We start from the raw sequence: 14,559 nt of genomic DNA on the forward strand, positions 1-14,559 counted from the left end.
CAATGTATTTATTTATTATGATGAGATTATTCGTGAATACTAACCAACGTTATAAGTGTAAATAGCTAATGGTGGATCACACACTTATTACAAACATGCTCATATCTAGTGTTGACGTTTGTATTCGGACATAATAGTTTATGATACTTTGTATACACTGTGCAGGCTTGTATAGAAACCAGATTATTATGTGCCTAAATAAGTGATATAACTTGACCAAGATGTTGATGTCACTATAGTAAACAGGTATATATATATTTACATTATGCTATTGTTGATATATAGCAAAACACATCCAAAGCCGGTTTAAATTATTAATGAATTGTGCTTTGTTTCAACCCTACTTATTACTAACATGCTCATATCTAGTGTTGAAGTTTGTATTCGGACAGAACTGTTCATGATTCTTTGTATACACTGTGCAGGCTCTAATAGACTAATAGAAACCAGATATTAATGTGCGTAAATGAGTATTATAACTTGACCAAGATATATATAATCCAATTCAAATGTAAAAATATACTGACAATATTTTTGATATGTAGGAAATCATGTCGAAAAATATTAATATGTGGGGATTTGGAAAACAATAACATATCAAGGGAGAGCAATGTGATATGCTTGAAATTGTCAATAACTGCAATTTTAATTCATGCTTATTTATTAGTTTAGGTTTATTTGAATTCTCATTTCTCCAAAAACTTGTCGGTATTTGTTATAACAAAATTCGTATTTAATGAAATTTGTAGGAAATCAACTTGATAGAATGACACTAGAGTGTTGAATTATTTTTGTAATTCTGACTAATATTAATGCATGGACTGCACAATATTTTATTTTATACTTGACATATTGTTGGGCCAAGTGTGAGGTTGAGCGCTCTATAACCGGTTTAAACCCCCAATGCTTTGCATTGACCGTTCCCAGGCGGTGACCCCAGCTTTATTCATATTTTGTGTTTATGTTGGTTTGTATTGTGCTGTATTGTGCTGTTTTGTACTGTTTGGGCAATCGGTAACTTGCCTTAAATAAAGGACCAACTAATTGTTTTTAATGAAAATTCAATACTGCTCCAGCAGCTGGAGTTTCACTTCTTTATATAACTGACGCTTTAAAAGTTTTACACAAATCTTAAAGCCAGACTTCCCCATAAAATCTGATTGTTTGTATTCAAACTTGATTACAAATCAAATGTTTTTTTCTGTTGTTCAACAATTGAATAACCTTTGTGTATGTACATTTTATATCTTATTTGAATTACATATTGAATTGATATTTACAGTGAGAAGAAAACTCGCATTTTATTTAATTTGTATCATTGTTTAGCTGAAATAAAATGGTAACCATACAAGTGTACACATTATGAGTATTGGGCTAAATTGGTATGATTAATATGTTTGTTCGACCAACACCAACATGACAATTTGCTATGGTAAGGCTCTGTTATATAAATAAAATTCTATGGAGGCGTCTCCAAGGTCTTTATGAAGAGCTTGGTAACACATCATGATCATTTGCTTATCAATTGATTGCATCATTTTGTCTGACGTGCCTCAATATCTTCAAAATCGAAACATTACTGTTAATTGAATTTTAATTATTCATGTTTCGATATTTCTCTAAACTGTACAAATATACGTGTTAAAATAACTACATCATTATTTTACTGTTAGTGTAATTAAATTTAATATTTTTTATAGTTTTTCAATAACTGTATTGTTTTTTTCAGACGCAAATTATACTTATCAATACCACTACTATATTCAGTGGTTTGTTTGTATAGGGACGTACTAATTATGTGTATGTATATATGTACATTTGTTGAACCAAGTTTGTTGTTCCCCTGTCGTTAATGTACATAGCTATCCTGGCAGTGGAAATAATGTTGTACGTTGACAATGTGTTGATATCAAAATTAAAAAAATCATATTCGTTTTCTGACTTCTATATAACTTTTCATTATGTGAAAAAGACCCCTCAACTGGGAGACTCATGAATTTTAAGTAAGTCAGATAGTTCGCCGTCACACTTTAATTATGTTTAAAATCATGAGAATCATTCATTACAGAGCTTTCATATTTCATATGGTGGTTGGTCTGTATGGGTACAAGACCATTGCTGATTTTTGTTATCAGTAGGTCAATGTCACAAGGGTCACCTTTGTAAGACTTGATGCAACTTATATACGAACTATTAGATGATATTAACGCATCAATTTGACTCTTTGATATAACTTCATACGATTGGTCAGCGCCATCCAACAATGTCTTGCGTGCAATATTCACATGCTTAGTCATTCGTAGAGACATAGTATGCTGTTTCTCAGAAAGCAAACATCTAGTCTGATTCTATATAAAAATTTTCACTCTTACGGTGACTTCAGTTCTTTCCACAAAAGTTTCAATCCTACAATTTCAGGAGGACGCATATAAAATTGCTCTTGTATATTATGCCGTCCGAGCGTCAGATTATTGTGTATCATGTAACATTAAACGTACTCATGTATTTGCTTTACTGATGTACATTCATTTTTATCAGCATGTCAGCATTTTAATGATTTTGGGACATACAATTAGTTTAGGCCCTCAGTCAACAAATGTGGACATAATTAAGCAAATAAAATCACTTTTGAACTATTCGTGTATAAGTAAAAAATAATTGCTGCTAAAGTGATTGAACTTAATAAAGATGTTGATCAGCATTTGAACTTATTGCGTTCAAATGTATTGTGTTCGGTATTATCGGAGTGAAAACCCAATAAAGCAAAGATAGCGCTTTGAACTTGACTCGAAAAGTATAATTTCTTGCGTGAATAAACACAATATTCGTTATAAGGACTTATTATTAAACAGTGAAACAAAACAAGGAGGTTATGTGCGTGAACATTAACAGATCGTACACACGTACTTTGTTTCCATGTACTTCCCTCGGTCATTTCCAAAAATTACTACAGTTAAGTTGTCCGTTCACGACATGTTCTCGCTTTAGATTAACGTGCTAATTAGGCTGTCTATTCTTTAAACTTTATAACTTAATTGTATAAATGAGTACGTAGCTAATTATCGCCTCAAATATCGAACAAATTATCTTCACAATGCTTTTTCCATCATAATGCGACACTGTGTTTGAGTAATCCGTTTATTGATATAAATCATTTATTGAATCGAGGAAATAATAAGTATGTGTGTACTCGTTTGTAAGAAAACGGAAAGTTTCAATTGGGCGCCGCTAAAATGCCTCGAATTGTAAGACAATATTCAGTCGTTAGACATACTCAATAACAAACCATTTTCCTACTAAGACAAACACAAAGCTATGAAAAAGAACTGTGCGTAACATCATCATCTTCTCAAAACACAGTTTTGTGTCGATGCTCCGTGATTGCAGGGTATCAGGATCTGGCCATCTGTTATGTGGTCGCATCGATACAACACGACATAATCCTTTTATCCATGCCGCTAGCATTTCACTCCTCGACCTTCGTAATCACGACCTTCGGGAACCATCTTATCATCTCACAACACATTGTAAGTTACGACTGACATTTTGCTTATAAAAAGATACATTTTAAATCAATTTGATCATAAATGGGGGCAAAAGGAAGATGTGGATTAAAGCGTACGATAGAGCGAGAGTATTTGTGACGTTTACCTTGTCGCTCCTTGTGAGTCGTGCGCGTCAACTCGTGCAGATCCACCCCAATTCACGCTGTCCATACGTAAATAGAACTCCACATTGCAGACATATACGTCATATATCATATTGAAGTCGTGGTCTAGGTTTTTGTCTAGTCTCATTGTAAGTATAAGTTTTGACTCTCGTGCCTCACGATCCGAATATGCATCGCCGCTTTCTACGATGTATTTGTTTGGAAGACATGTTTTACCTGTAGTGTATCTTGTTATGTTGTTTTCTTTCGCCTCATATGACGCATGCGCCTCTTTCGATGGTACATTTCCGGTAACAAATATATAGTCATTGCTGTGGTATATGATTGGTGTTTGGTTGTAGTGCTTTCTGACATACATAAGGAGCTATTTTTCAACTTATGTGTGCCATCAATTTCCGAGTAATTAAATTGGTTCTTGGAAAGGTATACCGCAAATAATAGTTTTCATTTTTTCATTTATAAATTAAACATGATTTTTGCCATTATGGATGTAATCGTTTATTTTATGTAATGTTCCCAAGTTGACCGCTATTACGAACAATTAGACTTGTTGTGTTCAAAAAAGCGATATTGAGTAAGAGAAACTAAGAAGAGACTTCATTCCAACGAAAATTACAATAAAAGCTGAAAGTGTTTTATCTGATTAGCGTGTGTAGACTGCACCATCGTCGGATACCCACGGCTGCTGATTACGCTCCGCTCATACATCATTTAGGAATAGAGAGTAACGTAATGAATAGACCGGGGGTGTCCGACGATGAGACTGCACATGCTAATATTGGACGACAATTTATACATGTACTTTAGGACCCATTTTCCAAGAGTGCGGCTCCTTGTTGTTGTTTTAAATAATATACTCGGCTTCTCTGCGAGCGTTATTGCGACGAGAGGAAACTGTTTGTCGATCACTCTGGGCGTCTGGGCGGAATGCCAATCTTAGCCGGCCGATACACTTTCGCTTCTAGTGGTGTTCCGAAAAGAATAGAGAAGCGCTGGATTATTCATATCTCTGTCAATGACAATTGCCTTATAAAAAATTAACAGGCAAATAACCAGTTGTGATATTACTAAATCGTTCATCTTGTTTATTAATATCGTACTATGTTTTGATAGCACACGCATAAATCAGAAATTTTCTTTTGAGGCAATTTATATATGTTTTTTTTTTCAAAAATGTGCATATGCTTACACTGGAAAACATCCGACAATTATTACTACTACGCTAGTAAATGAATTTGATACTTTACAATGTTTCATAATTTACTATTTGATAACAATTGTTTAACGTAATGAGAAGGCTTGTTTGATTCATTAATAAAAAGTTAAAGCTGCTCTAAAAGGTTATGTGTCCGTTATTTTAACGCATTGAAGAGTTATGTACATGAAATGTAACTGAATTTGTTATTCGTCAGTGTTTGCAATAATTTAAATCTGGTGATTTTTAATCTTAACATCTGTCTTGGTGTCAATCTCATAAACTCAAACTATAATGGCAATCCAAATGTTAAATCATAACTGTTACTTTGCGATTCAATTGATTAATAATGCTGCATTTTGTAATATTAATGATGCCGTTCACAAATGTTATAAAAGCTTAAAAAAACAGTGCAAAATTTCTGGTAGATGTGAGCATGTTAATCGTCTAGCTGCTGTAGAGGTGCATGTTAAAACGCACTCCTGCACTATATAATCTTGCATATTATATAATATTATTCAAGCGTTTCTTGATAGTTATATTTGTTCATCTACATTCCCTGTTTTAGTCATATATCTTTTGAATGCAAAATGCCGGATTGCCAATAAATGTTGAAACCTGAAACCGGAATATATCAAAGTAATACAATATGTTGTATGGTTTAAAATCTATGAGACGTAGGTTCTCAATATAATGCAACATCCATTAGATATATATGAGAAATGAAACTCCAGTATCATAATGACTATATAATTGTGCGCAATTCGTTAATTTTATGCAAATGAACTATTCCTATGATCCTCACTATCGCAAAAAGGGGATTACAGGCTAATCACACGCCGGGTATGCGAATACTTCGTTTACGGATGGCACTTCACTTACAGAGAACAACAAACGCCACGCGCGAGAGGTGAGTTCTTCAGCTTTCTTGTATTTATGTTCTGTTTATTTGGGTTTTAGACACAGAACATTGTTTGGGTGATTAATGGTATAGCACTTCGTATTGCGAAGAAAGAAATTCGCGGAAAAACGGTGAATTATTTAAAAAAAACGATAAAATTTCATCGATAATCAGCATGAATTGAATGATCAGTACATATTTAAACAAAATAAACATACTTGGAAATAAATCAAGAACGTGCTTACTATTCGAAATAAAAGATCAATATATCCAGTAATGTTACAACATGTTACATTTTAGTTTACTAATGTATTTGAGAAAATTCAAATGTTTTAAGAGTCGCATGCACATTTTTCATCTGCACTTCGTTTACCGATCATCTAAAAAACAATGGCACTTCGTTTCCTGACATCTAGACACTTTTTTCCAGATATAACACACTCGTATTTTTTGAATCAAAAATGCAGAATTCGCTGTGGAATACTGTTAAAGTAAGCAGGCAATAAATAAAAATGTATGTACTTAGTACGCAAATAAAAAACGAATAACCGAAGCATGTTCTTATCCCTTTGAAATATGATTATGATTTGGTATAAATGTGAAAGATAAATGTTAAACAAATTGGATATGTCTAATGAGTAAAATCTATATGACCATATATTTTAAATTACGTTCTAAGCGGTTGATCTAAAGCATTTATCTTTATGTCCAAATGAAGGTACTATGGCTATTTTCTTTTATATTAGATAGCATGTCATGAATAATCACTCTGCTTAAACTGCCTCTCAGAGATTAATATCAGCAGCGATGCAGGTTCGAAATTCTATTGGAACTTTTTGGCTCAATGCCAATAAACGAAAATAGCAATAAAAGAACGGGCGGGGTTGATTTAATCACACGATAGTGGTGTAAAAATTATGCATATCCGTCTTTTTTTTAATATAAACACAACACATGCTGCATATGAAGTTCTATCCAATATAGCACCCTAAACTTCGTTTGTGTGGGTATACTAAGTACTGACTCCATAATATGACATTTAAACATTTTATGTACGCATTCCTTTTTTTCCAGAATCAGTTGATTTTACGATTTAATTTTAACCGTGATTCTTAAAACTCAACCAATACAGTGATTTAGGGTCAGGTGAATCGCACTTCGAGCAAACGTTAGCGTTGCGTAAAGGGAAGTGCTCCCTATAAGCAGGGCTCAAAATACAGGGAGTTTTACCATTCTCTTTTTAATTTTGTTGCTACGCATAAGTATCGTCTTGATGATGCGATTCAAATAAGCACAACCGACATAGGATTTTATGAAGAACAAATGTGTATTTGCGTCATAAAGACCCCTTCACTACCGTTATCTAGAGCCCTGCTATAAGTAAAATTAAACACGATTGTGTTGATTCGCATTATCCGTACACATTTATTTAATAATAAATATTATCTTATTTGAAAATTGCAATTATAATAAACATAGTATAAATTAATAGTCATGTGATTTTTGAAAAATATATTTTTAAAATGTTTCGTATGAATAGCCATAATATAAATAAATGCATTTGAGGTAGAAGATAAAACTCAGTTATTAGAGTGCCCGCTTTGTTGAAAGTCTCCGTAATCTGAAGTGCCCTTTATCGGTAAACAAAGTGGCTGCAACTTTATGTATGCCACCTATTACAAAATGTACTATCTTTGTTTATATTTCATTGAATGCTATCAAAATTTCAGTATTTGAAGCACAGTGATTACTCTACATGCTGGAATAGCAAAAAATTTCTTGCAATAATTCTAAGTAGTTTTATTTTGTTAAAATGTTTACTGATCATCCAGTTTATGCTGTTTTCCGATCAAATTTTCTATTTTTTGGGCAAAACTGTTCCATTCTTCCGTGAAATTGTGTATTCCCAATACAAAAGGATACACCATTTATCAACTCGACCATGTGTCTTGTCTTAAAAACTAATCTTTAGGATATAACTTTAAATAAAACAGAGGAACTTACCTCTAGCGCGTGGCGTTTGTTGTTCTCTGTTAGTGAAGTGCCATCCGTAAACGAAGTATTCGCATACCCGGCGTGAATCAGGGACGACACTCTCTTTTTACATGGAATTGTTCGATTTAAAGGAAGTCTCTTCTAAACCAAAATCAAGTCTCAGCGGTAAGTGCCGTCCTACATTAGCCTGTGCGGACTGCTAATCAAGTCTCCTCGATAAGTGCCGTACTACATTAGCGTGTGCGGACTGCTAATCAAGTCTCAGCGGTAAGTGCCGTCCTACATTAGCCTGTGCGGACTGCTAATCAAGTCTCAGCGGTAAGTGCTGTCCTACATTAGCCTGCGCGGACTGCTAATCAAGTATCAGCGGTAAGTTTCGTCCTACATTAGCCTGTGCGGACTGCAATCAAGTCTTAGCGGTAAGTGCCGTCCTACATTAGCCTGTGCGGACTGCAATCAAGTATCAGTGGTAAGTGCCGTCCTACATTAGCCTGTGCGGACTGCTAATCAAGTATCAGCGGTAAGTGCCGTCCTACATTAGCCTGTGCGGACTGCCTATCAAGTATTAGCGGTAAGTACCGTCCTACATTAGCCTGTGCGGACAGCTTATCAATCAAGTTTCAGCGGTAAGTGCCGTTCTACATTAGTCGTGCGGACTGCAATCAAGTCTCAGCGGTAAGTGCCGTTCTACATTAGTCGTGCGGACTGCTAAACAAGTATCAGCGATAAGTGCCGTTCTACATTAGCCTGTGCGGACTGCTAATCAATTCTCAGCGGTAAGTGCCGTCCTACATTAGCCTGTGCGGACTGCTAATCAAGTATCAGCGGTAAGTGCCGTCCTACATTAGCCTGTGCGGACTGCTTATCAATCAAGTCTCAGCGGTAAGTGCCGTCCTACTTTAGCCTGTGTTGACTGCAATCAAGTCTCAGCGGTAAGTGCCGTTCTACATTAGCCTGTGCGGACTGCTAATCATCAAGTATCAGCGGTAAGTGCCGTTCTCTATTAGCCTGTGTGGACTGCTAATCAAGTATCAGCGGTAAGTGCCGTCCTACATTAGCCTGTGCGGACTGCCAATCAAGTCTCAGCGGTAAGTGCCGTCCTACATTAGCTTGTGCGGACTGCTAATCAAGTCTCAGCGGTTAGTGCGAACCTACATTAGCCTATGCGGACTGCTAATCAAGTCTCAGCGGTAAGTGCCGTCCTGCATTAGCCTTTGCGGACTGCTAATCAAGTCTCAGCGGTAAGTGCCGTCCTACATTAGCCTGTGCGGACTGCTAATCAAATTTTAACGGTAAGTTCCGTCCTACATTAGCCTGTGCAGACTGCAATCAAGTCTCAGCGGTAAGTGCCGTCCTACATTAGCCTGTGCGGACTGCAATCAAGTCTTAGCGGTAAGTGCCGTCCTACATTAGCCTGTGCGGACTGCAATCAAGTATCAGTGGTAAGTGCCGTCCTACATTAGCCTGTGCGGACTGCTAATCAAGTATCAGCGGTAAGTGCCGTCCTACATTAGCCTGTGCGGACTGCCTATCAAGTATTAGCGGTAAGTACCGTCCTACATTAGCCTGTGCGGACAGCTTATCAATCAAGTTTCAGCGGTAAGTGCCGTTCTACATTAGTCGTGCGGACTGCAATCAAGTCTCAGCGGTAAGTGCCGTTCTACATTAGTCGTGCGGACTGCTAAACAAGTATCAGCGATAAGTGCCGTTCTACATTAGCCTGTGCGGACTGCTAATCAATTCTCAGCGGTAAGTGCCGTCCTACATTAGCCTGTGCGGACTGCTAATCAAGTATCAGCGGTAAGTGCCGTCCTACATTAGCCTGTGCGGACTGCTTATCAATCAAGTCTCAGCGGTAAGTGCCGTCCTACTTTAGCCTGTGTTGACTGCAATCAAGTCTCAGCGGTAAGTGCCGTTCTACATTAGCCTGTGCGGACTGCTAATCATCAAGTATCAGCGGTAAGTGCCGTTCTCTATTAGCCTGTGTGGACTGCTAATCAAGTATCAGCGGTAAGTGCCGTCCTACATTAGCCTGTGCGGACTGCCAATCAAGTCTCAGCGGTAAGTGCCGTCCTACATTAGCTTGTGCGGACTGCTAATCAAGTCTCAGCGGTTAGTGCGAACCTACATTAGCCTATGCGGACTGCTAATCAAGTCTCAGCGGTAAGTGCCGTCCTGCATTAGCCTTTGCGGACTGCTAATCAAGTCTCAGCGGTAAGTGCCGTCCTACATTAGCCTGTGCGGACTGCTAATCAAATTTTAACGGTAAGTTCCGTCCTACATTAGCCTGTGCAGACTGCAATCAAGTCTCAGCGGTAAGTGCCGTCCTACATTAGCCTGTGCGCACTGCTAATCAAGTCTCAGCGGTAAGTGCCGTCCTACATTAGCTTGTGCGGACTGCTATCAAGTCTCAGCGGTAAGTGCCGTCCTACATTAGCCTGTGCGGACTGCTTATCAAGTATCAGCGGTAAGTGCCGTCCTACATTAGCCTATGCGGACTGCTCATCAAGCCTAATCTTGACACCACTTTACACACGTGCATTAAGCCCTATTTTTCACAAGGGTTGCTTATTTACACATCGAGGAAATGCATACAATACATAAAACATAAACGAATTAATAAGGCGGATGTGACTGCGTTTGAACAATCACTACATACATTAGTTGTGTTTAAACCGATTGATGACTTCACGCCATACTTGGCCCAGAATTATCACAAAACGCAAACGTGTGAACAAAAATCAACCTGATTATATCAATTTGCTTTATTCCGCATGAAATGTTGTAAGTTCGGTCTAGAAATGTCTCAATAGATTAAATTGAAACTTAAAATATGCTATGGCCATGAAGTTTAGATATGCAAAACACACAGATGTTTACTGATATGGCTGGAAAGTGAGCGGCATTTAAAAATTTAACAAACGAAATAAAGGGTATAAAACGGCGGAAAAAATGTCTCGGCATGAACGTCGCCATTTTTACTATCGCGTGATGTAACGTAAGGGTGTCACGGTACTCCGTGGGACGGTATATCGTATTAGTCTCCCCTCGTTACGGTTCACGATTCGCCTCCGAGTCCGTACGGTACGGTACGGTACGTCATTTTCCATGACGCATTTTAAGGGAAGTAACTGTAAATCGCCCAAAAAATGGCGGAAGTTTAATTGAAATCATCTCCAGCGAGCTTCTAATAAAAAATATGAAAGAATTTTGTGTTATCAGTAAGAAAGTGGTAGGCGTTTATTTCGTATAAACATTTGCTTTATATCAAGACTTAAGTCGCAACGAATTTCCAAAGCAGGAGCTGTAATTTTGTGATTCCGCTGAGAATTTCGCAAATTCTTTGAAACCATTAAAATTAAATTTCAACCACTCAAAAATGTGCTGTGTCGCCTACTTTTATTACCGCACAAGTAAAGATTGGCACAAGCCAGTTTGACTAGTTAGAAAACACGTTTTATTGTTACCTTAAATAATCTATCGCAGTAAAAGAAACTTAAAGCAGTCCGTATGTTTCAAACATATTCATAATTTCGTCTTCATATTTAATCAAAGTTTTAGATTTGTAAATAATAATAACTAATTGTCAATTCGTGTACTTTCATGACATTATATGGTATTTTGTATATTGTATGACACATGTAGAGGTCTTTAAATAAAATTGAAAAATGGTTTTAAATGGTTTGTATGTTGTTTCCATCTGACGATACGTATCGCGATACGTATTGTATCGTACACACTGTACCGCGATACGTATCGTATCGTAAGGTGAGCGTATCGTGACACCCTTAATATAACGCATCCGCTTCACATTTCATGACAGTCAAGTAAATTGAACACGACAATCATACATTAAATGTGCAATGATTCAGTTATATTAAATTGATATATAAATTATATTAATGTCCTTTAAATAAATAAAAACATCAAAAGCATCTATTTAAGTTTTCACTGAATAATGTGTGCATTTGTTGAAGAATTTCCTGATTAATTAACGTAAACAATCATTAAACGCCTGCACAAATAGACTTGTAGAGTTATTAAACACATAAATTTACGTTTAATATAAGAACAAAATGTGAATGATAAATTTTACAATGTAAGGCGCTTATTTATTGTATAATAAAAAAAGCTGCCTTCGGATACAGAATATTCGGTAGTCCTCAGCGTCGACTCTTTGTTCACTTCCGATAACTGGATGCAGACGATTCAGGTCACCAAAACATACGATAAAGTATTGTAGCGCTACATCACCAAAAATAGCAGTCTTATAAATACAGCTAAAAAGGCTTTATAACTAAGCGCTTAACTAAATGGTTATTATTTAACTTTCCTTTATAAGAGTCATTATGTAAATGCCTTTTGATAAAACTACGTCCGTATACGTGTTACTATTATCACTTTCACTCATATTTATATTGTTTAAAGAGACTGGATATATAGTCGAACCGTACCCGGCGAACGACATCGCGATACTGCGACTGGAACATTCGGCCTTCCTCTCCAACTACAACCGCCCCGTGTGCCTTCCATCGCCGCTACTTCCGGTTAGCGGCGTGTCGCATGTGACGTCAGTGTCGACCGTGTATGATGCTAACGTTGGTGCAGAATGTTACGTTACTGGGCACGGAGCGACCGAAGACAAACTGGATCGGAGATCGTAAAATGGTTTCATTTAAGGATGGCGTAACGTAATTATCGTTGAGAAAAAAACATACATTTTAAACAACAGCGTTATTATCGCCAAAATAGTACTCTTTATGATGCTTAATATCATTATATTCATCAGCAGCGCTATAAACACCATGATTATAATAATAATCGTCATTATCATCCTCATCCTCATCCTCATCATCATTCTCATCATCATCCCCATCATCCTCCTCATCATCATCCTCATCATCCTCATCATCCTCATCCTCCTCCTCATCATCCTTATCATCATCATCATCATCATCATCATCATCATCGTCATCATCATCATCATCATCATCATCATCATCATCATCATCATCATCATCATCATCATCATCATCATCATCATCCTCATCCTCATCCTCATCATCATTCTCATCATCATCCTCATCATCCTCATCATCATCATCCTCATCATCCTCATCATACTCATCCTCCTCATCATCATCATCACCATCATCATCATCATCATCACCATCATCATAACGTTCTAAGTTTTAAACGGATACACTTGTTTGAAATGTGCGCGTTATTTTCTTCTGCGAAACGGCTTGATAACTGTTCACGTTTGGATGATTCACAATACATGTACTATGCCATTTGGAATGAACTAATTTAAGTCCTTCAAACTTAACAGCTGAAACCATAAAATGTATATATAAAGGTGCGACAGGTAATGTACAGTTGCCCTATTTACAGTTCCATTAAAGTAACACTTACTTGTATGATTATGATGAATGTACGTGAGCCTCGCCCTGTGAAAACGAGGATTAATGTATTTGCGTACACTGTCCGTACAGGCTAATCAGGGAAGACACTTTCTGCTTTAATGGATTTTTTTTCAAATAATTCTCTTCTCAACGAAAATCCAGTCTAGATGGATTAATATGCGGACTGCCCAGGCTAATCTGGGACGACACTTTTCATTTATCCCTGTTTTCCCAGAGCGAGGCTCATTTTTATTAAGGCAACTCCATCAACCTACATTAATGTACATTTAGGGGTGTTAAGAAAATGTTCGCATGTGACATAAGAGGCGCGCCGCTGGTGTTAACCATTCCATCTTGTTAAACATTGTTCTATAACTTCATTCTAAAATTATTTTCCAATTTCCTCGAAACCGTGTTAAAATTGTGCGAGATATTATAATACCACAACTCTTTTTCAGACCCGTTTTCGTCCATGGCGCCTGCGTGGCAACTTCAACTGAAACGCGTGCATCTCCAATATCCACGCAGAGTTGTCGTTCCTTGCTCTCACATACAACTCTGCGAAAGGCTCAGCACGCCATTTTGTCTATACAATAGATAAAACCGAACAAACGCATTCAATGTATATTTGATTGGATATCTAAGATCGCATGCATTAAAATAAGAAATATGACTTTTAAATATACGATAAATCGTGCAAAAACTTGCGAGTTTTAATGAAACTCATTGTAACTAATTTATTGCCCATTTACGCAGATGGATTCATTCCACGCACTTCACAAATGTAAACAATTGAACATATTTTTTAGTGACGTTAGGTATTGCTTCGACGCGTGTATGTATGTTGGTTTCTTAACATAAAAAAACATATCAATTTTATAATAATGAATTCAGACTGATATAAGATATCATGGTATGAGATGGTTTTCTTTAATGCAGTGAATGCAATGTAACCGTAGTGCAAGAGATTGTTTAGTATTGTGTAACCTCAATGATGAACGCTTGGAATGATCATGACATAAATGAGACGCTTTCATAACAATAGTCCGTTCTGGTTACAATATACCAAAAGATTTCCTACACAAATTCAATGTAAAAGCAATAACTTCAACAAAAAATAAAGTCAAACTTTTGCGCATAGAGACCCCCATAACCATACCTTTTCTTAAAGAGCATTCCAAGCCGCAATGATTTAGACAATAAAAAAGGGGGGTCATGCGTTTTGCAAGAAAGAACTCGATGCGAATCAGCGGTCACTGTTTTACAGCCATCAATTTACCGGGTTCGTACCAGTGGATGAGGGTTTCCCGCCATCTGTCAAAGTCTCACGTAGTCTTTAACCTTCAAGCAAATGAGTGAATTTCTGTTAAACATCAATGTTTTCCCTACCACA

The sequence above is a fragment of the Dreissena polymorpha genome, chromosome 11, assembly GCF_020536995.1.
Source record: "Dreissena polymorpha isolate Duluth1 chromosome 11, UMN_Dpol_1.0, whole genome shotgun sequence".
NCBI classification, from domain to species: domain Eukaryota; kingdom Metazoa; phylum Mollusca; class Bivalvia; order Myida; family Dreissenidae; genus Dreissena; species Dreissena polymorpha.